The 23,284-nt window shown below is 42.3% G+C and overlaps 1 protein-coding gene and 1 long non-coding RNA gene across 7 annotated transcripts in view; both read right to left on the reverse strand.

The window, feature by feature from the left end:
* LOC122461276 overlaps window positions 1-9,440 on the reverse strand; it is a 75,013-nt gene extending 65,573 nt beyond the window's left edge. For both annotated transcript variants that reach the window (XR_006283163.1, XR_006283162.1), the window contains exon 1: window positions 9,359-9,440. This is a non-coding gene — a long non-coding RNA (uncharacterized LOC122461276). The remainder of the gene's footprint in view (window positions 1-9,358) is intronic.
* Window positions 1-23,284, reverse strand: part of NFIA (nuclear factor I A) — a 465,041-nt gene that overhangs the window by 414,277 nt on the left and 27,480 nt on the right. The gene's annotated exons all lie outside the window — the stretch shown is intronic.

Consider the following 23,284-nt stretch of genomic DNA (forward strand, 5'->3'; position numbering starts at 1 on the left):
CATTTATAGGAGATAATTCTGCCCACTTTTTATGTACGATGTCACCTGAAAGTGAGAACAGGCGTTCACATGGCACTGCTGTAGCCAGCGTTGCAAGGTATTTACATACCAGATGTGTTAAACATTCGTATACCTCTTCATGCTTTGACTTGTAGGCTATAAAGTTTTACATTGTTTTGTTTTTGAGTGCAGTTATGTAAAAAAATAATTCTACATTTGTAAGTTGAAGTTTCACGTTAAAGAGATTGCACTCGTTTAATTAATTGTGATTTTTTAACCATTTGACAGCCTACCAAAAATATATAATACATTTAAATTGGTATTCTATTATTGTTTAACAGTGTGATTAAAAATGCAATTAATCACAACTATTTTTTAATCTCACGATTAATTGAGATTTAATTTTTTAAATCATTGAACAGTCCTAATTCTAACAGAAACATTTCCATGTCCCTCGCAGTCAATTATATTACTACATCAGAGCCTGGGCCTGGTTCTGGAGAACTGGCATGAACCTGTATCAATCCAAACCTTACTTACAGATTTACAGAGATTAAACCATGGGAAACCTATGTTTATTTGACCTATGTTTATTTATTTATTACCTTGTAATAAAGTCACGATCTGTGGTTTTATGTGAAACTGTTCCCTCTGCAAAATTCATGCATCTCTTTATAAATCAGCCTTGGAATTGCTCCCAAATTGCTCCGGGGAAGAGTGTTCACCAGAAATGAAAACATATTGTGGAACCAACATTAATATCGGACTCTGTCCCAGACTTCTCTGAAATAGAAATTGAAGGCCAGGTAAACAGGTGTAGCTCAGCCTTCTATGACAAATTTCATCTAGATTAGCAAGATTTTTGGTCAGGTAACCAGTTGAAGCACTTAGCTACAGAGTGATCAATAAGCAAAATTATTATGATGCTGTTTATCTGGTATAAAAAGAAAATGAGCCAAACTTCAGCACCTTTAAATACAATGAAAAAACAGAGCATTATTCAATTTGTTTTCAAAGCACTGCTAAGAAATCTCTGGGGTATGAATGTCATGGGATTTGAACGTTTTATTTTGCTCTTTGTAAGCAGGGGAATAGTCCCTCTATTGTGGAACTTTCCTGGCTTCTGCATTACCCCGGTGAAGTGGGCTAGCGAAAGGATCTGAGTCCTTGCTCCTACTTCCTTTACCCAGTGGCCTCCCTGCCCTTGAGGACTTCCCTTCCACTCTCCTGTCTGGCAGAGTCCTCGTAACCCCAACAAGGCTGGGCCCAGGATTCCTGGGGGGCTCGACCCCCAACCCCGTTGTGGTCACCTAGGTCAGGGGCTAGGGTGTCCCTACTCCGGGGTACTCTCTGCACTGGGCACTTCTCTGACCCACTGACCATTACATACAAGTTAAAGCAAATGCAAGTTATTTAATCAACAATTAATTTTAAAAAGAATAAGGAAACATGGGAAAGGTTAAAGGAAATACATCACCCCGCTCTGTGGCAGGAAACATCACAAACAGTGTCTCTGCAACGTCCGGGCAGTTCACAGTCTGTTCCTTGTAAGCCCCAGGCCTCCTTCTGAGGCCCTGGCTGTGCTGCAGGGATGCTGTGGGTTGGACCCTTGCTCTGGTGGTGGCCACACGCTCTCAGGCTCTAAGTGGTAGGACCCTTCTTCCCAGTGTCGCCCCCCCCCCCCCGCCCTGTCGGGGTTATGATCCAAGCCTGGCCTGCAGAGCCTCTTGGCTGAGGCATCTCCCTGTGCTGGGCCTGTTGCCCAGGGTCCCCCTCGCTCTCCCCAGCTGCTCACAGCACCCAGCTCCGGATTGCTCCAGCCCCAGCTCCACCGCTCTGTCTCTGTGCTGCTGCTGCTCTGCCTCCAGCTCCCTGGCTGCTTCGCTGGCTCTGGTTGCTGCAGCTCTGCTCCCAGGACAGGTCAGCTCTGCAGGCTGCTTCTGTGACTCTGCTCCCAGCACTGACCTGCTTTGTGGGCTGCTTTTCTGGCCCCTCTGGCCCTGGTTGCTGCAGCTCTGCTCCCAGGGCAAGTCTGCTCTCTCTGGGCTGCTTTTCTGGTCCCTCTGGATCTGGCACAGCTCTGCCCCCCAGGTTAACTCGGCCCCACTCTGTCTGACCCAGGCAATTCCAGCTCACAGGGAGGACGGGACCTCCCTGGCCTCCTGACTCTCTGACAAGCCTGCCCACCCTGTTATTCAGGCTGACCTGGAGCATTGGCCTCTCCCCATTGTTCCTGGGGGCTGTCAGTCTCAGGGATCTGATTCCCCATCCACCCTTCCCCTTTTTAGTACAGGGAGTTAGCAACTAAAACACCCCCACTGAATGTTAGTAAGGGGGCAACAGTCCCCTTACATCTTCTACTGCAGCAGAGTTTCTGATGGTGCTGGGGAGCCCTTTCTATTCTCAGTGCTTTTGGTCCTGATGTCACTTAAAGATGAGACAGCTCAGTCTATGCCAAGGCAGGCCTGATTTAGACATATTCTTGTAAATGGACTAGGATTGCCTAAACTCATGGCACATGTCCATGTCTGACTCAGTTTCACAAAGGGTAAAGTTTTCTTCACTGCGTATAAGGTATTTTGCTATATTGTTGCTCATTTTCTTCAGGCTCAGACTGCAAGTTTGCCACTCGCTATAAATTGTAACAAAAATATACAAAGCTTATCCAATGGCATGTTATGCGAGATATATTACTGTAATTGAACACTATGAAAGATTGTCATCACCTAATCATTTTTGTGCAAGCGACCTCTCTGTCTCCAGTATCCATATAAAGATGCACGAGAGTGGGTGAATGGAGCTATCCTGGTTCATACCAGATGAGGGCCTGGCCCTTAATTTAAAAACATTAGTACAAATATCTAAGGCAGTGTCATCGCTAGTCTTTGAATTTTTGGCACCAGAATGAATTTTTTTTCAGGAAGTTTATTAACTTTACCACACAGTATTCTGTTTTACTATTTTAATCCATTAGCAATTCCACTCACCGTCCCCTATACAAAGAAAGATACAAAGCATAAAAGAAAAATGAAAGGGCTAACAAAGATACATGGAACAGTCTGACATTACCATTCTCATGCTCTCATGACAAATGCAGAGCTGAGAAGAGGAAACGACATGTAGTGAAGATGCCACTGTAATAAAAATTGCAACAAGAATGAAAAATAATGCATTGCACTTATACAGTTGGAGGATCTCAAGGCATTGTCAAATAGACTTTATTATCCCATTTTATAGATGGGGAAAAGACACAGATGGGGCAAGTGCATTGCCCAAGATAACACAGCAAGTCAGTGTCTGAGTTGGGAACAGCACTCAGGGTTAAATTACTTACCAGAGGACACTTATGAAGTCAGTAGCAGAGCTGGGGATAGAACCCAGCTGTCCTCACCATCAGTCCCCTGCTCTAATTACTGTACATTTTGTGGCACACTCCTAGACATCCATGTCAAGGTCTTGAAACTACATTCAAGCTTCGATGGTATAATGCCTGTTGACCATCATATATGGTGTTGTCACTGCACAAAATCCACAGCAATGAGGAATTTATTTCCTTTTAGGACAAAAAAAGTTCAAAATCACCATTATAAACATAATTAAGGTACCTGAAACAGATATTTCTACTTGCAATGTAAATTGCATCATGGATCTAAGATGAACATGTTGCATTTATTTAGTGGATATTTGTAATGCTATGTTATCTTTAGCACAAATCTGCTATACAACAGATATCAGCAACTTGAAATAAAAGTATCCTTTAAAAAAAAAATCACATGATAACATCCTTCATGCCTGGCCCTGTTGTGATTTTACACTGAGGGTGCATTTTAATTGAGGAAATGTGCTACACAGCACAATCTGAAAAAGTAACAACCTTTAGTTACCATTTGGAGATGTGATGGAAGTGCCAGAAGTTAAATTCTTACAACTAAATGAAATAACAGAAGCTCCCTATCCTTTCTTGAAGACGCTCATTAGTTTTAACTTTTATCACATTCTGTTTGCCCTGGATTCCATCCAAGAATGACTGATGTAACTTATTAAGCAAGTGATAATTTCAAAACTCCAAGTGTCACTACTCTGCGTGGAAGCATAGTTACCTTGAGTAGGATCAGAGGTTTCACTACCACTGCTTTAAAGCTAGCATTATCACAGAGGAAATGATCACAGGGGAAAGAATGTTCCAAACAGTGTGAAAGATGCAAGTCAGGCATCTGAATGGACACATAAATAAGTCATGAATGTTTGAGAAATAGTCTGGTAGTTGGATGCTTCAGCACACACAGGAAACCAAGTAAAACAGGGCATTGGTGTCTTGGAGGCAATGGAACAAGAGACTTTTCTTAAATTCAGGCTCAAAGTGGAAAACAATGATCTCTCAGATACCACAAAGCTTCCTCCTGCCAAGGGACTGATCTACAACTTTTCTGATCATGTGCCCAAAACTGCAATCTTTACACATGCAAGGAGCCCCATTGACTGCACTGGGAGTACTCACATGAATAAGGATTGCAGGAACGGACCCTTGTGCTTCACCATAAATGCACGCGACGGCGAGGTGGGAATTATATAGTCCAATCAGATCTGAGCTTTTCAGATCAAGAAACAAACAAACCAGTCCACATGATCCCTCATCATCTTTACCTCAAAAACACCCTTAGTGTCTTAAGTGCCACACTCCCTACTTTTTCAAAGATTTATCCATCTCCAGAGGACATTTCATCTAACCCTATTCACTTGTACTTCCTGCCAGCTTCTGACATTGTAAATGGGGTTGTATAAAATAAGAACCAAGCCAAAACCATATTTCAAACTGAATCTATCCCCTTCCCACCCACTCCCTTTCCTGTATGTGCACGCACATGCACCCAATTACTTTCCCTCATGCCTCAGCTTTCCTGGCTTTGCCCAGAAGCAGAAATACCATTAGAAAAAGCTACCTTTGTGCTCCGTCTAGCTTAGATGAAACCAGATTTCTAAAACAGAGGGATCTAGATAAATTTACATACCTTAAATTACTAGTTGCTTATTGACTTAAACAGAAATTCCGTACCTTTTGAGGCTCCCTCACCACTAGTTGTGAACTTGTTTCATATTCCAATTGAAAAAAAAAAAGGGGGGGGGAGGGGGAATCCAATCTAGAATATCAGTGCTAAACCTCATTATTTTGTGAAGAGGGTTTTTGGATTCAAATCCCGGTATCTGTTTGGATCTGGTTTTGAATCCAACTGAAAGGGACCCCATTTTTAAAATTTACTCTGGCTGCAGCTCAAACTAGTGGAAAACTTTCAATGGGTCTCACAAGACTTCAGTGATTGTCTGCTGATATTTCATAAGACCAGCTTGTAAGAGTTTGGCAGCACCAAATATAAGCCTGGGCTTATGTTTGATTCACACAAGAAACTGAACTCTGAATTCTAGACTAAACCACATCCAAATATAACCTCCTTGGCCCATCTTAATTCCATTTTGTGCACAGAAAATTCAGGCTGAATTGCTTCAACTTCAATCCATGGCCTCTTCTCTTTCCCTTCTCTCTCCAATTTAGTTACTTTCAAAAATCTAACAGGCAAATATTTTTTGCTAGATCTCCTTATGAGTAGTTCCTTCCACAGCCCTCTATGGTTAAGGGTCAGCCCATATTTCCTACGGTTGCACTTAGTTGGCTGTCACAGGTTTGGAGATCTTTATGCATTCATTTAAAATAACAATAAAGCAGAGACCCAGACTGAAGAAAGAAAACAATATTTTCCAGGAGTCAGATATTCTGTGACTGTAGCTACATGGCTGAGCTGGGGAGTTCTCTCAGGAATAGCTTAATGGCATTTCTTTGAAGATGATAAAAACTTATTTCAGTTTACACATTTAACAGTATCCACCACAATGGCTAATAAACAGCCTCTATTCCCACTGGTATACCATAAAGGTGTTTAAAATTCCTACCATTCATTAGAACGGTATGTGCAATCTTCAGCCAATTCTCAGCCTTTGCTTTTGTTAGCACTTTGAGACTCGCTTTTCCCCCATAATCTATCCAGTTCCCCATTTCTTTGTCTGACCTCTTAGACACCCACCCTGAAGCCTTTTCCTTACCCTTGATGCACTTTTGCATCAACTTGTTTATCATTCTACTATGTTGTTTATTGCGAGGGCAGCAGAGCATGCCTATTCTTGGTGGATGCAGTCATTCTTCATTGAGCACTTTCTGTTGTCTCTATTTCTCCTGACTTCTGTGCTGTATTTTACCCACCACTGCTGGCATTCCTCGAATGTATGCTTTACCAGAAGTCTACATCTTCATTCGTCTCCCTTTTTGGTCTCACTTTCATCTTAATTAGACATATGATTAGATTATGATTATTATTGTTTGTGAGCTCCAATGCACATTCATTCCACAGTCACTCCATTACTCAGTACTAAGTCAAGAATTGCTCTGTAGGGGGCAAACTTTGCCTTTCCTTACAGCCATCAGCGCATGCGTGCAACTGAGGATTCTAGATTTCTTTTGTTGTTAATTTAGGGGGCAAAAACTGGAGGTGCTTAACATGCCTATATAAAGGTCAAAAGAAGTTTAAAAGTATCATGTCTGCTGCATGGGGATCAAAAACTGGGCTGGAACCTCACAAAACCACAATGTCTTGCAAGATTTCCAGCACTTTCTGCTTCTGGGTGGGCAGGAAAAACTATCCTCAACGCAAGTCCACAGCATCTTCATTATATTTTCTTGGATTCATAGATTTTAAGTCCAGAAAAGACCCATTAGATCAGCTGGTTTGACATCCTGTACATAATGCTGCCCTGAGAATTTTATTAGTCCTGTATTGAGCCTAATAACCTGTGCTTGACTAGAGTATATTCCATATTGCAGCATTTCTGCCTTTACGTCTAGCGTAAACATAAAAATGCAAAGATACATGACACCAAAATCTAATGGTCGGGAAAAGGTAATTAGTGTTATTTGCATTACTGTAGCTCTGCATGCTGTCCAAACACATAGTGAGAGACAGTTTCTATCCCAAAGAACTTGCAATGTCAAAAGATAAAACTTTTTCAAATTTCAATTAGTTTCAGGCTAACTTTTTGGCTCTGCTGTTGGATCTTATTTAACCTGAATCAGTTTGTCCATCTCTAATGCTCGTGGGATGTTCTGGACTATAGCAAGGAAACCCTTCAATGTAGTGCATGTTGAAATATTGCTAAATCCTGACTTGAAGGATAAAGCATTTATCTTTATAGCAGGGTATGAAAAGGTAATTACTATACATTTTGTAAGTTTCTGGGCCTAACCTCACATATTCACACATTAAAGTAGACACTGGTGCTTATTAAGGCCATAATAAAAGAGGAAGCTAATAGTTTATACTTCAAAACATTTTATACACCTTGATTAATCTTCATAACATGTGAAAGTACTTAAGTATTATTCCCATTTCACAGATGACACAATGGAGACAGAGGTTTAAGGGCCTGTTGCATCTCCCATTGAAGTTGTAAGCAGAGTCTAAATGAAGTTCTCTGATATCTGGTTACAAATTGGGGGAAAAGACTTCAGGAGCAGACCATATTTGCATAGACTCAGCTACTCTGCCTAGGTGTTCAGCAGACAAAGCTGCTTTGCCAAAGTGATCAATTTTGGCTGGTTTTGGGTTACAATTCACTTGAGTAGGGACAATGTTCACTCACTGATATATTTTGCTTTCCACAACCAACTCTCTGTACAACTTTTCTTGAGTGATGTACCCGAATACGTGGATGCAAATATCTAAACTGTATTAAATTTATTCACCTAAATTTGGGTTATTGCTGATTATGTACTATATGTATCTTATGACTTTTAAAACAACTTTGTATTTGTGGATAATCTAAGCACTATGCCCAGATGTACAACAGACACTCTTTTCTTAACCTGTGTATTATATAATTGTTTAACATTAGCTTTAATAAAAATTTTAAATTTGAATGCAGGGTAATGAAATGTTACTTTTATTGCATGAGTAAAGGGCAGCAGAACTGTACTTAGCATGCCCTGATCAAGGGAGTCATCCTAAATTGAACCTCACTTGCTAAAAAGGGGAAGGGATGCCAAAGCCCAGTGGAAGTCAGAGCGGGTGGGGACAGGTGTTCCTACCTGCTGGGATACCCTGCTTAAAAAAAGTCCTAGACACCACTTGACTCTCACCTCTCTAGTGTTTAAAGGCAAGCTAATTGGACAGTGATGGCTAGAGCTGAAGTCACCAATGAGCCGTCTCAAAGCTGAGCCTTAGAACTGATGTAGGGACAGTGTTGCAGAAAAAGACAACGCAGAAGCTACTCTAGCAGTAAAGATCCCCGTGAATCACTAAGCACTAGAATCACCAAGACCTGGGCTAAGTGGTGGAACCTAGAATGCGGCATTGTTGCTCAGTGCCACTTCTGCAAACAGCAGCAGAGATAGCAGCTGAGCTGAACAGAGGCAGAGAGATTGGGGGCAGTGAGCAACAGGAGAGAGTAACAGGAGCAGTAAGCTAAGTCCAAAGCAAACTGCGAAGAGTTACAAAGAGATCTCACAACACTGACTGACTGGGCAAGAAAATGGCAGATGAAATTCAACACTGATAAATGCAAAGTAATGCACAATGGAAAAACTAATCCCAATTATACAGACAAAATGATGGGGTCTAAATTAGCTGTTACCACTCAAGAAAGATCTTGGAGTCATTGTGGATAGTTCTTTGAAACATCCACTCAGTGTGCAGCGGCAGTCAAAAAAAGCTTACAGAATGCTAGGAACCATTAGGAAAGGGATAGATAAGACAGAAAATATCATAATGCAACTATATAAATCCATGGTATGCCTACACCTTGAATACTGTGTGCAGTTCTGGTTGCCCCATCTCAGAAAAGGTGTGTTAGAATTGGAGAAGGTACAGAAAAGGGCAACAAAAAGTTATTAGGGGCATGGAACAGCATCCATGTGAGGAGAGATTAAAAAGACTGGAACTTTTCAACTTGAAAACAGAGAGCTAGGGGGTGTAGCAAGGCGAGACTCACCAGCGCAGCGCCTCCTGCTGGTCATCCTGGGAATTAGCTCTCCAGCTCTGGAGCACCCTCTGCTGGCCAATGTCCCACTTGCCTCAGGCCCCCGTGTCCATTCCACACCCCAGTGCCCCTTACCTCAGGGTTCTGCCCTCTGCAGTACCCCCCCAGTCTCTGGGTCTCTCTTCCCCAGGGAACCCCCAATCCTCTATTCCCACCCTGCCTCAGTGGTGACTGCCAGTCATCGTCTAGCCTCCGCTCACTGGAGCAGACTGCAGTCTGTAATCCACTCATCACTGGCAAGCGGGGTTTGGATCTGCTGCCTTTCCCTGCAGCCCAGTACCTGCTTTGGCCTTTCTATCAGGCCATAGCCTGGGAGGTTGCCAGGTCTGAGCTCCCCAGCTCAGCTCAGCTCAGCTCAGCTCAGCTCAGCTCGCCCCTGCCCCTGCCCCTGCCCCTGCCCCTGCCCCTGCCCCCGTTCCGTTCCGTTCCGTTCCGTTCCGTTCCGTTCCGTTCCGTTCCGTTCCGTGGCAGCCAGGTCAGTCTCCCTTCAAGGCTGGAGAGAGACTCACTCTGCTCCTGTCCAGCAGCCCTTTTATAGGGCCAGCTGCAGCCTGATTGGGGTGTGGCCCCAGCTGCGGCTGCTTCCCCAATCAGCCAAGCCTATTGGCTCCCTGGGGCAGCCCTTTCCCAGGGCTGTTTTAACCCCTTCCGGGCCAGAGCGGGTGACCACCCTGCTACAGGGGGTTATACAAAAGTCTATAAAATCATGACAGATGTGGAGAAAGTAATTGTTATTTACTCCTTCACATAACACATGAACCAAGGGTCACCCTGAAATTAATAGGCAGAAAGTTTAAAACAAACAAAAAGGAAGTACATGTACACACAACACAGTCAGCCTGTGGAACGTATGGCCAGGGGATGTTGTGAAGGCCAAAACTATAATGGGGTTAAAAAAAAACCAAACTAGATAAGTTCATGGAGGATAGCTCCATCAATGGCTATTTGCCAAGAGGGTCAGGAATGCCACCCCATGCTCTGGGTGTCCTAAGCCTCTGATTGCCAGAAGCTGGGAGTGGACAACAGGGGATGGATCACTTGCTAATTGCCATGTTCTGTTCATTCCCTCTGAAGCACCTGGCACTGGCCCCTGTCAGAAGACAGGACACTGGGTTAGATGGACCATTGGTTTGGCCGTTCTTATGTTCTTAAACAGCCAGCAACAGCAGAGAAAACAGCAGCAGCGGCAAGGAGCAGCAGAGGCAGCCACAAGCCATTTGCTGAAATGGCAGCAGCAGCAGCGGCCTGGCTCAACACTCCACCCCCTTTCAAGGAGCAGGAGGTGAACCCATGTGAACACACCTCTGAACTCTGGGTCCTCACTGACCGAGGACAACCAAATGTAAGCGGGGAGGCGTGGCGGGAAAGGGGACTGGCATGTTAAAGTGATATTCGTTCACTGGACTTTCACTCCACAAGGTGGGAAATTGAGGCCAAGGACACCGTCCATCGTACTGGGGGGGGGCTTGCTTACAGTTATATGGTTTCAAATCACAGTTGTGGTGTTTTCCCAAATTAATGCTGGGTGCCCTTCCCTTTTAATAAAAATTTTCCTTTTGCTATACACAGAATCAGTGCGAGTGGGGAAGTATTGCCTCTTAGGGCTGGTCTACACTACCGCGGTCAGTTGACCTAAGCTATGCTACTTCAATTATGTGAATAACGTAACTGAAGCTGATGTAGCTTAGGTTGACTTAACGCAGTGTCTACACAGCGCTGTGTCAATGGGAGACACTCTCCCACCGACTTACCTTACACTTCTCAGGGAGCTAGAGTACCGAAGTCAATGGTAGAGTGCTTTGCAATTGATTTAGAGCGTCTTCACTACACCCGCTAAATCGACACCACTGCATCAATCGCAGCAGTGCCAATCTACCGGTAAGTGTAGGCATGGTCTTAGAGGCACCCAGGGTTGAGTTTGGTCTTCCCAAATTAGTGGGTGGGGGCTAAAGCTGGTTCTGTTTTGTCTCATTAAGAAAAACCCTTAGATAGTAGACCAGTGGACCCTGGTTTTTGTTGCCGACACCATCTGGCAGAAGGGTTACAAAGTCAATAGAAAAACTCACACTGACTTCCACAGGAGTTGGGCCAGAATCTGTGCCCAAGGTTGCACAACAAGTCTTTTTCTGAGTTGGGATTTGATTTTAAGATTTTCTGCCTCTCAGCCCACTAGAGCATTCTGCATTCCTTCCGCATTCCTTTACCTTGCCAGAGATTCTGTTCTCTTTGGAAATCACATTTGTTCTGGGTCTGTAATTGGCTGAAAGAAATGGATGGCAAAGACTCGACAGAAGATGAGTATGAATTGGACTCTGATGCTGACATTAGTCACAATGTTGTGTGTGTGTATTTAAGACTGACAGACCCTGGTTGTCGGTGGGTGGGATCGAACCTGGACCTCTGGTAGCTAAATGCATGAGCCTCTACTGCATGAGCTAAAAGCCACATGGCCCTTAGCTAAGGCTGTAGCAGACTCATTAATCTCTAAGTGATCTCAGTGCCACTAGAAGGGACAGAACACCATACCCAGGAAGTGGGTGGGTTACATACTTCCCTTAGCTGAGAAAGCACGTCCTGAAATTCACAGACTTCCCAGTTGATATCCCGGATGAGCCCCCACTTTTAACACCGACAGACTCCAGTTATTGGCAGGCAGGATCAAACCTGGAACCTTGGGAGCTAAATGTATGAGCCTCTACTGCATGAACTAAAAGCCACATGGCCTTTAGTATCAGAGAGGTAGCCGTGTGAGTCTGTACCCACAAAAACAACAAGGAGTCCAGTGGCACCTTAAACTAACAGATTTATTTGGGCATAAGCTTTGTGGGTAAAAAACCAATTCTTTAGATGCGTGGAATGAAAATTACAGATACAGGCATATATATACTGGCACATGAAGAGAAGGGAGTTACCTTAGAAGTGGAGAACCAGTGATGACAAGGCCAATTCACTCAGGGTGGATGTGGTCCACTCCCAATAATTGATGAGGAGGTGTCAATACCAAGAGAGGGAAAATTGCTTTTGTCGTGAGCCAGCCACTCCCAGTCCCTATTCAAGCCCAAATTAATGGTGTTAAGTTTGCAAATGAAGTGTAGCTTTGCAGTTTCTCTTTGAAGTCTGTTTTTAAAGTTTTTTTGTTGAAGGATGGCTACTTTTAAATCTGTTATTGAATTTCCAGGGAGACTGAAGTGTTCTCCCACTGGCTTTTGTATGTTACCATTCCTGATGTCTGATTTGTGTCTATTTATTCTTTTACATAGACACTGTCCGCTTTGGCCAATGTACATGGCAGAGGGGCATTGCTGGCACATGATGGCATATATCACATTAGTAGATGTGGAGGTGAACAAGCCCCTGATGGTGTGGCTGATGTGGTTGGGTCCTATGATGGTGTTGCTAAAGTAGATATGGGGACAGAGTAGACAACGGGGTTTGCTACTGGGATTGGTTCCTGGATTAGTGTTGCTGTGGTGTGGTGTGTCGTTGCTGGTGAGTATTTGCTTCAGATTGGGGGGCTGTCGGTAAGCGAGGACTGGCCTGCTTCCAAGGTCTTTGAGAGTGAGCTATCTTCGAGACACCACCAACTTCCTGAGGAAATTACAATGCATTGGTGATCTTCCTGAAAACACCATCCTGGCCATCATGGATGTAGATTTATAACCAATATTCCACAGGAGGATGGACTACAAGCTGTCAGGAACAGTATACCTGATGAGGCCACTGCACACCTGGTGGTTAAGCTTTGTAACTTTGTCCTCACCCACAACCATTTCAGATTTGGCGACAACTTATACGTTCAAGTCAGAGGCCCTGCTATGGACACCTGCATGGCCCCACAGTATGCCAACATTTTTATGAATGACTTAGAACAACGCTTCCTCAGCTCTCGTCCCCTAGCACCACTCCTCTACTTGCGCTACATTGATGACCTCTTCATCATATGGACCCAAGGAAAAGAAGCCCTTGAAGAATTCCACCTGGATTTCAACAATTTCTACCCCAACAACAACCTCAGCCTGGACCAATCCACACAAGAGATCCACTTCCTGGACACTACAGTGCAAATAAGTGATGGTCACATAAACATCACCCTATACCGGAAACCTACTGACCGCTATGCTTACCTACATGCCTCCAGCTTCCATCCAGGACACATCACATAATCCATTGTCTACAACCAAGCTCTAAGATACAACCGCATTTGCTCTAATCTCTCAGACAGAGACAAACATCTACAAGTTCTTTATCAAGCATTCTTAAAACTAAAATACCCACCTTGGGAAGTGAGGAAACAGATTGACAGAGCGAGACAGGTACCCAGAAGTCACCTACTACAGGACAGGCCCAACAAGGAAAATAACAGAACACTACTGGCCATCATGTACAGCCCCCAGCTAAAACCTCTCCAGCACATCATCAACGATCTACAACCTCTCTTGGAAAACGATCCCTCACTCTCACAGACCTTGGGAAGCAGGCCATGTTATGACATAACCCACACTAGAAGATTGTGGATGTCTGTCTCCTCTAGTGGCTAGTGCACAGAAGTTGTTAATGAATATACTACTGTTGTGAGCTGTGGGAATTAGTTCTTAAACTCAAGCAGTAAGCCATGCTTTTAGTGTGAGAGCTGCTGGATTCAATTCCCACTCTTCCCAAACACCATCACTTACATGAAAAAAATGTATATTTGCTAGGCAGACATCTATTCGATGACAAAATATCTATTTACTGGCAGACAAGAATGTTTGGCATTATTAAGCCTTATCCAGCCAAAACTTTCACTTTATATGATAAATCTTACATATGTAATGACTTCTGTCATGTCAGGTCTCATACCCTTACATTGATAGTTTATTTCCACTTTAACAGAAATAGACTTTGGAAAGTCTGGACCAGGAACCAACAAGAGAGAGGAAATTCTGTGTTAACACTAATGCTGTCTCAAAGATCACCTACTGTTCAGAGACCAGGGCATTAAAACCGAGCTTCCTGATTTGTGTTAGTTTTAAATCAGACCTATAACGTTGTTTTAATGCTCTAGGGGTGTGAATTTAAAATGGCCTCTAAGTGTGGAAAGAGATTTTTTTTTAAAAAAAGAGCTCAAACAACATTTTAAAGAGTGAAAAACAAGGAATATGAGCAAATATTTGTGAACATTTTTTGAGGGCTGCAAGCGGAACAAATCCTGGGATATTTTAGAATTGTGATGGGGCCAAATCCTGTTTCCTTTACTCATATGACAAAGTCTCATTCAAATCAATTGCTTGATGCTGCTTTTGTAAATAAAAGAGAGCAATTTCTTCAGAAAGAGGAAGAGACAGAGTGCGACTGCCAGAAGGGGCGTCAGCCTGGTAGAGCTAATCCCATAACTGTTAGGAAGCGGCGCCCTCCAGCCTTGAGTAGAGCGCCCCCGTCACAAATGGTAATAATGATTTCTTGGCTCTCTGGAAATACCTCACCTCCTGTGATAATAGTGTCAGCTCCTGTGGGAAACAGGGAGAACTTTGCTTGTTTCCTGCAGCAACCTTGATTGGCTGCTCTTTCATAGATTCATAGATACTAAGGTCAGAAGGGACCATTCTGATCATCTAGTCCGACCTCCTGCACAGTGCAGGCCACAGAATCTCCCCCACCCACTCCTACGAAAAACCTCACCTATGTCTGTGCTATTGAAATCCTCAAATCATGGTTTAAAGACTTCAAGGAGCAGAGAATCCTCCCTCAAGTGACCCGTGCCCCATGCTACAGAAGAAGGCGAAAAACCTCCAGGGCCTCTTCCAATCTGCCCTGAAGGAAAATTCCTCGCCGACCCAAAATATGGCGATCAGCTAAACCCTGAGCATATGGGCAAGATGCTTTTCCCCCAGGAGGTGGACAAGTACCTGGAGGGAACTTCAGGAGACAGAGTATTCCCCTGCTGCCAGCGATTGACTAGTCTGGTTCTGCCCCCAAGTTGCAAGCAGGCTGAAGTACCTGTTGCAAGGGATCTGGGGAACCTGAGCACAAAGAAGAATTTCATGTAATCACAGGACTCTAGGAGCTGGAGCTTTAGGAGAAACACCAAATGTCAGGAGAGTTGATGATACTGGACTATGACAAAAATAAATTACCTGTAAGAAGATAACATTGTGAGGACACTGAATATGGAAAGACAGAGGCATTAAGAAATGGATCAGATGAAGAATGGAGCTATGTGCTAAACCTGATATTCTGAAGACATCTGTATATATTTATTTACAGCAGTTAAAAGAAAGGGCTGATGTTTTTCATTATTTATATTACTGTAACACCTACAGTCTATTAGGTGCTGTACAGATACATATAAAAACACAGCCTCTGTACCAAAGGGCAATGCGTTCTGTGTAACCTTACACTCTGATATCAATATCTTGTGCAACACAGTCTTGAAGATAGATGAAATCCCATTATTTGAGAGAGTCTGAATATACAAGGAGTACAGTTTCAAAGGGAAAAGTATTTATTTACAAGATTAAACTTCAGATGGGTTTCTTATGTCCCATCTCAGAGTGTGAGAATTTTTTTGGTGTTTTCTACAGGGATGTCCATTGATGCAAAACGGTAAGATCACAACCAATCTCAGTGAAACATCAATCACTGCAGCACTGACTGCAGGCACTGTAGCTGAAACTATACAGCACAATACCACAGTGCTGGACTGAAAGTTATTTCACCTCTCATGCCATATTAAATACAAGCAACCCATTACAAAAGAAGCCCTGAAATGTTCTATCGTTACACAGGGATTTTGAAAATTGATCCTGTCAGATCTGGTGAACACTTATCCACACAAACTCATGCTTTCTCAAATTTGAAAATCTGGTCTGCTAACTAGCTTGCTCTTCACGTCTCTACTGTGTGTAAAAAAAAAAAAAAGCAATGATTTAATGCAAGAAGTTATTTTAAGACCATCATATAATAGCATGAAGTCATCAGTTTCTATATCTTCTTGTGGGATAATCCTGTTACAGAATAATCTCATTTTAGAACAGTGTGTATCAAAGGAAAATCTTTTCAGCCTCTTTCTGCCTGAACCTGTAAACAGCTTCAAGCTAAGCATCAGAAAATCTTACAAGGTGTTGAGATCTGTAATCACAAGATTTCATTTGATATACAGTACCTATATTATGTATTCTATAAATATACAGGGAGACATAGTCCCTGCCCCAAGAAGCTCACAGTTTAATACTCAATACAGATATAACAAACATCAGATACACAGGCTGAAGGCCCTACCGAGGCAGATTTGTATACATATTTATAAGACCAGATCACTGTAACAGCTGTGCATTCATGGATTTAACTTCATAACATCCTATGCAGTATTATTATGGACACAGAAAATGAGGTACAGAGAGATTAAGGGACTTCCCCAAGGTCATACAAGAAGTCTCTGATAAAGTCAGGAACTGAACCCAGATTACCTGAGTCTCAAACTATTTCCTTAGCCAAGAGACAGTCCTTCCTAACCCCCCCCTTTCCCATCTTCAATTATCACTGAAAGAAGAAGTGCTTTAAGGAGGGATTTGATTGTACCATTCTTTCTAGTTTAAATAGGATTACTAATACATTTTCAAAAACAATTCTCAAATTAGAGAGGTCTTCCAGAAGGAATAAAGATGTCTTCACAGAATTTTCTTTGGAAAGGCAATTAGCTCGAGTTCAGGTCAGAGACCTCATTACAGGCCTTGTCTAAATTTTCAAAATTAGGACCTCTATTTCCCAACAGGTAAAGCTCTACTGCTGGTGGCACTGGTAGGGACTGCAGTGGAGGCAGGACTATTTTTACCACCATGACATCAAAACTAAACTGGTCTCTTCAAATCCATCTTATAATTACAACCCTGACACACAAATTTTCCATCTGTGCCTGTTCCTACTACAGACTGTTTGGAGACCTTTCATGCAGCATCTATATATATTTCCTCCAAAGCACTTATATTAGCTGGCAGCATGCAAAACACTAGCATTCTAAGGGTTAATAATGCTACTCATTTTTTCAGGTCAAAACATACCCACCACAAGAGCTCTCAAGTCAGAAGTTTTTTCCAGAAGTATATTGAATTGGTTTTCTTCTTTACAGAAAAAACCCTGTTTCTTTAAATGTGGACAATTCTAATTCTTTCATCAGTGAGAGAATACTTTAAACATGTATATTCTAGACTGAATTTTTATTATGATTATTAATTGCATTGCAGTGGCTCCTAGGAGCCTCAGTTGTGAACAGGATCCCAGCATGCTGTACAAACACAGAACAAAAAGATGATCCCTCTTCCAAAGAGATGCTCTAGAGGAGGGAATGGGAGACAGCAGCAATACTGAGGCATAGCAATATTCAAAGAAGCAATTTATTTTCACAGACATAAAAATCTAAGGTTTTTATATAGTGCCTATCACTGTGATGACAAAGTGCCGATAATTCCCATCTCATTCTCACCTTTGTCTTCCAAAATTTGCTACCTGGTTACTTATTAAGCATTTCCCCAATTGTGGGAAAACACCCATTTACCACAAATTGTTTTCTTTAATAACAGTGAGCAAATATTTCACTGCAGATTTTGCACCCTGATGTAACCAAAATCTTAAAGTCATTTGCAGATTCAGTTATAGTTTAAAGTGAATAATACCATATTAATGACCAGATTTGAGAACCTCACTGATATTTGCAGAAACAAAAACAAAACAAAACAGTATACTACTGTGTTAAATGTAAACTACTAAAAAAATAAAGAGAAAGTTAAAAAAAAGAAGATTTGACAAGGTAAGGAAACTGTTTCTGTGTTTGTCATTTAAATTAAGATGGTTAAAACCAGCATTTTTCTTCTGCATAGTAAAGTTTCAAAGCTGTATTAAGTCAATGTTCAGTTGTAAACTTTTGCAAGCACTACCATAATGTTTTGTTCAGAGTTCTGAACAACCTCCATTCCCGAGGTATTTGTAACTCTGAGGTACTACTGTATTCCAATCAGGGCTGGCTCCAGGCATCAGCAAACCAAGCAGGTTCCTGGGGCGGCAAATGTAAAGTGGAGGCAGGAGGTTGGGCTCTGGGGCAGCAATCTGACCTCGGCGGCGGCGGGAATTCAGCAGCCACTCCGTCACAGTGAGTTTCACGCTTGGCGGCAATTCGGCAGCAGGGATGCGACTCTTCTTCGATCTCCGGTGGCAATTCGACAGCCACACTATCACTCTGCCTCCGTGTTCAGCGGCAAGGTTTTTTGTTTTGTTTTTCTTGCCACTTGGGGTGGCAAAAACGCTGGAGCCGGTCTTAATTCCAATGATCTCTTCCACTTTAAATGGTCCTTCAAAGGAGAGACAACTCATTTCCTTGAGAAACTACATACATCTACTGTAATGCTATTTTTCATTGCACATAAGTAATCAGAGATTTCCTACTTCTGTATTGTAAGTTTAATATGTAAACTGGGAAAGTAAAGACTATATTGCTTGGCACAATCCAGCAGAGTCTCACCTGTGAGAACACAGTATGAATTCAACCTTTGGCTGCATATATTAAACTACAATCTGCACTGAAGTGATGTATAGATTAGACACAAACCCACAAAACCAAGACCTTTAAGAGGAGTTTAGGCTAGTAAAAAGCTCTGGCTCTAGCTCACCCAATTCATTGTGTAAAGAAAAAGCACATCACCGTGAATGAATAGCCAAGGCTTTTGGGTGGCCACTATGCAAGGTAGGGAAAGTGTCTGACTGCTGGAGTGGAACACATGCCTGGCTTGAGCCCCCAATGAACCCTCCTGAAATAAATCCTCTGAGCCTGCTCTCCTGGCATCAGCTTCACATTGCTGCTGGTGCCTGACCCATGCTATCAGGCAATAAAAGAACAGTTGTAAGCCAGGAGGTGGGACCACTAGTGAAGTGAAGTGGAAAGAATATGATATTCTCCACTCAGAGGAGTGAGGGGGGCTTCTGCTACTTGGTAGAGGGTGCCAAGGGAGGAGTCAGATGGAAAGCACAGAAGGCTCTGCCTAGTGGGGAAGAGAGAGAAGGGTTAAGGGTCTGAAAATGAGTGCAGAGCACAGATGACCAGTATATTCCTTCTCACATTTTCTAAGATTAAACTTGCTTTTGCGTCTTAGAGTAATATTTAAACGTCACTGTCACTTTAGAATATCCTCCTCATACACAAAGCACCTTTGGAACAAATTGATAAACTAAACAGTAATAAGTCTCCAGGATCCGATGGTGTTTACCCAAGAGTTCTGAAGGAATTCAAATGTGAAATTGCAGGACTACTAACTGTCATCTGTAACGTATCATTTAAATCAGCTTCTGTACCAAATGACTGGAGGACAGCTATTGTGATGCCAATTTTTAAAAAGGGCTCCAGAGGTGACCTTGGCAACTACAGGCCAGTAAGCCTCACTTCAGTACTGGGCAAACTGGTTGAAACTATCGTAAAGAACAAAATTGCCAGACACATAGATGAACAGAATTTGTTGTGAAATAGTCAACATAGTTTTTGTAAAGGGAAATCATGTCTCACCAATCTACTAGAATTCTTTGAGGGGGGTCAACAAGCATGCGGACAAAGGAGATCCAGTGTATTTAGATTTTCAGAAAGCCTTTGACAAGGTCCCTCACCAAAGGCTCTTAAGCAAAATAAGCAGTCATGGGATAAGAGGGAAGGTTCTCTCATGGATTGGTAACTGGTTAAAAGACAAGAAACAAAGGGTAGGAATAAATGGTCAGTTTTCAGAATGGAGAGAGGTAAATAGTGGTGTCCCCCAGGGATCTGTACTGGGCCCAGTCCTATTTAACATATTCATAAATGATCTGGAAAAAGGGGTAAACAGTCAGGTGGCAAAATTTGCTGATGATACAAAACCACTCAAGGTAGTTAAGTCCCAGGCAGACTGCAAAGAGCTACAAAAGGATCTCACAAAACTGAGTGACTGGGCAACAAAATGGCAGATGAAATTTAATGTTGATAAATGCAAAGTAATGCACATTGGAAAGCATAATCTTAACTATATATATACAATGATGGGGTCTAAATTAGCTGTTACCACTCAAGAAAGAGATCTTGGAGTCATTGTGGATAGTTCTCTGAAATCATCCACTCAATTTGCAGCAGCAGTCAAAAAAGCAAACAGAATGTTGGGAATCATCAAGAGGGATAGATAATAAGACAGAAAATATCATATTGCCTCTGTATAAATCCATGGTATGCCCACACCTTGAATACTGCATGCAGATGTGGTCTCCCCATCTCAAAAAAGATACATTGGAGTTGGAAAAGGTTCAGAAAAGGGCAACAAAAATGATTAGGGTATGGAACGGCTTCCGTATGAGGAGAGATTAATAAGACTGGGACTTCTCAGCTTGGAAAAGAGGTGACTAAGGGGGGATATGATAGAGGTCTATAAAATCAAGAGTGGTATAGAGAAAGTAAATAAGGAAGTGTTATTTACTCCTTCTCATAATACAAGAACAAGGGGCCACCAAACAAAATTAATAGGTAGCAGGTTTAAAACAAACACAAGAAAGTATTTTTTCACGCAACACACTGTCAACCTCTGGAACTCCCTGCTAGAGGGTTTTGTGAAGGCCAATACTATAACGGGTTCAAAAGAGAGCTAGATAGATTCATGGAAGATAGGTCCATCAATGGCTATTAGCCAGGATGGGCAGGAATGTTTGCCAGAAGCTGGGATTGGGTGACAGGGCATGGATCACTTGATGATAATCTGTCTGTTCATTCCCTTTGGGGCACCTGCCATTGGCCATGGTCAGAGGACAGGATACTGGGCTTGATGGATCTTTGGTCTGACCTAGTATGGCCGTTCTTATGTTCTGATATTCCTTAATATCATCCATGGTGAATGCCTAGGACTTCATTTCTATAACCTCAAAATATCAACAAGTCTCAGCACATGAACAGAAGTGGAATTTATGCTAATTTGCCCTTTGATTTGTATTGTTGTATGCAATGTTGTTGTAGCTGTGTTGGTCCCAGGATATTAGAGAGACAAGGTGGATGAAATATCTTTTACTGAACCAATTTCTGTTTGTGAGAGAGACAACCTAAAGAAGAGCTCTGTGTAAGCTCTAAAGTTTTTTTCTCTCTCTCTCACTAACAGAAGTTGGTCCAATAAAAGATATTAACTCACCCACTTTGTCTCTTTGATTTTTACACATTTCTGCAAGAGGCTTTACTGGTGGGAGAGGTTATCAGAGACATGCTTCTGCTCAATATTTAACCCAGATATATTGTTGGTTCATATGTGGTCTCCACTTGTTCTTTTCCATGGAGTGTGCTTCAGTTTAGTTTCTAGATGTTAGCCAGGATCTCAAGCCACTTCTTTACTGGCTGTAGCACAAATCAACCACATACACTGGGGAGAACATTTTCTGAAATGCACTTGTTTTGGTTTTCCCAATGATGATTCAGTCAGAGGGTGTTCTCTTGTTCTGGACATTGAAATTAAACACTACAAAACACGTATTTGTATAGGAGAGATTGATGGCTAACAGGAAGTTCTGAACAACTATGAGTCTTCAGTATTCTGCAATGAACATGAACCTCTTTGATGTCTTTTCCACCTGTGTAATGGTGAGAGGAAAGAAGCTGTCTGTAAGAATTATTACCTGTACAAACTCATTCACATATTTACCACTTGGGACAAACGAAGGGTCAAAACACATGCCCAGCAATTATACAGCTACATAGGCTCATGCACAAGTTAGTCCACATCAGGTTGGCTTCAACTGACTCTTGCTATATTAGCTCCAGTTCCATCTGTGTCGGATGGCAACAAAGAAAGCAACTTATCCATGTGGCTAACTACACCAAACCGTGGCCCAGCCACTCCCCGTTTTGGAAAAAAATCTCATCACAAACAATAACCCCTTTCAATGTGGGATAGAAAAGTGCTTTACAAAAGTCAAACTCTGTGCCCTAATTTTTATACCAGGGTATACTTCCAACATCTCTATAAACAGCCTGCCACTGTGTACAGGTCATTGGTGATTACACAGGAACCAGCCATAGCTTCCAGGGGATTTGTGCAGACTAATACTGAATCCTATCCCTGATCTTTGCCAGCTCTGCTGGGTCTCTGGAAGAGGAACATTTCAAGAATGGGCTAGGTATTCCTCCCTCCATAGCTTAACTCAATGGAGGAAAGCAGATGAACCTCCTTGCTAATTCAGCTAAAAAGGCAAAGAGGCCACCTGCTCTAAAAACAAACCAATTAAGGGCGAAGAAAGATCTTGGCAAAGCAAGCGAACAGAAGTCAGGTTATAAGGGGATTTCCATTGTTTTGCATTTGTGCTACATCTGTGCAAAATGGGTGTAAAAGCCCTCCTGTTCTGATGGGTAGCCAAGTGGGTGTGAAATGCTACCACAGGACGCAAGGCGGTAGAGAATCATATTCCTGGTTTTGCCAGAAGCTACTGTATAAACTTGGGTAAATCAATTAACCTCATTTTTCCTATCTACAAAATAGAAATAGTGGTTCTCCCCTGTCGAATGGATGCAGACTCTAATTCATTACTCTTTGCAAAATGCATTGAGAGCCTCAGATAAACAGTTTGTAGAAATTAAAAGCATCATTATTGTAAAGTAAAAAATGGAAAGGCCTCTCACTGAAGGAAGACAGCTAGACAGGACCACCAACTCTAAGAAGTTCCAAATGCTTAGAAGAGAATACTGAGGACTAGCTAAATAAGGCTTTACTGTAAGTTTTTGATTTTGACTGTGGCCTTTGCTCACAATAAGAAAGGAAAATACAGCTGGTTACTGTGGACTGAACTGCATTGTATTTTGAGTCACCAATAGATAAAGAAAAACCCTTTAGGGTTTCTGAGTTTATTTCCTTACAAAGTATGTCTGTCCAGCTGCAGTAACTCGGGGCCTTCCATAATATTAAGAAATTCAAGAGCATTTAGGAAGCATTCATACACTCCTGGAGATTTCTTTGTTGACTGATTGTTGGCCAAGCGAACAGTACAGACTCCTCATTCTAAACTGAAATACAGCTGCAAGTGAAAAATCTTGTATGCAGACTTCCATCTTAGACTCTTAGGGCTGAAATAGAAGTCCTGATAATAGAGGTTCCTATTAGACATGTCTGCAGAGACTTAGGCCTTGTCTACACATTACGAAATTAGGTCAATTTTATAGAAGTCCATTTTTAGAAACCAATTTTATACAGTCAATTGT

The sequence above is a fragment of the Dermochelys coriacea genome, chromosome 8, assembly GCF_009764565.3.
Source record: "Dermochelys coriacea isolate rDerCor1 chromosome 8, rDerCor1.pri.v4, whole genome shotgun sequence".
NCBI lineage: Eukaryota > Metazoa > Chordata > Testudines > Dermochelyidae > Dermochelys > Dermochelys coriacea.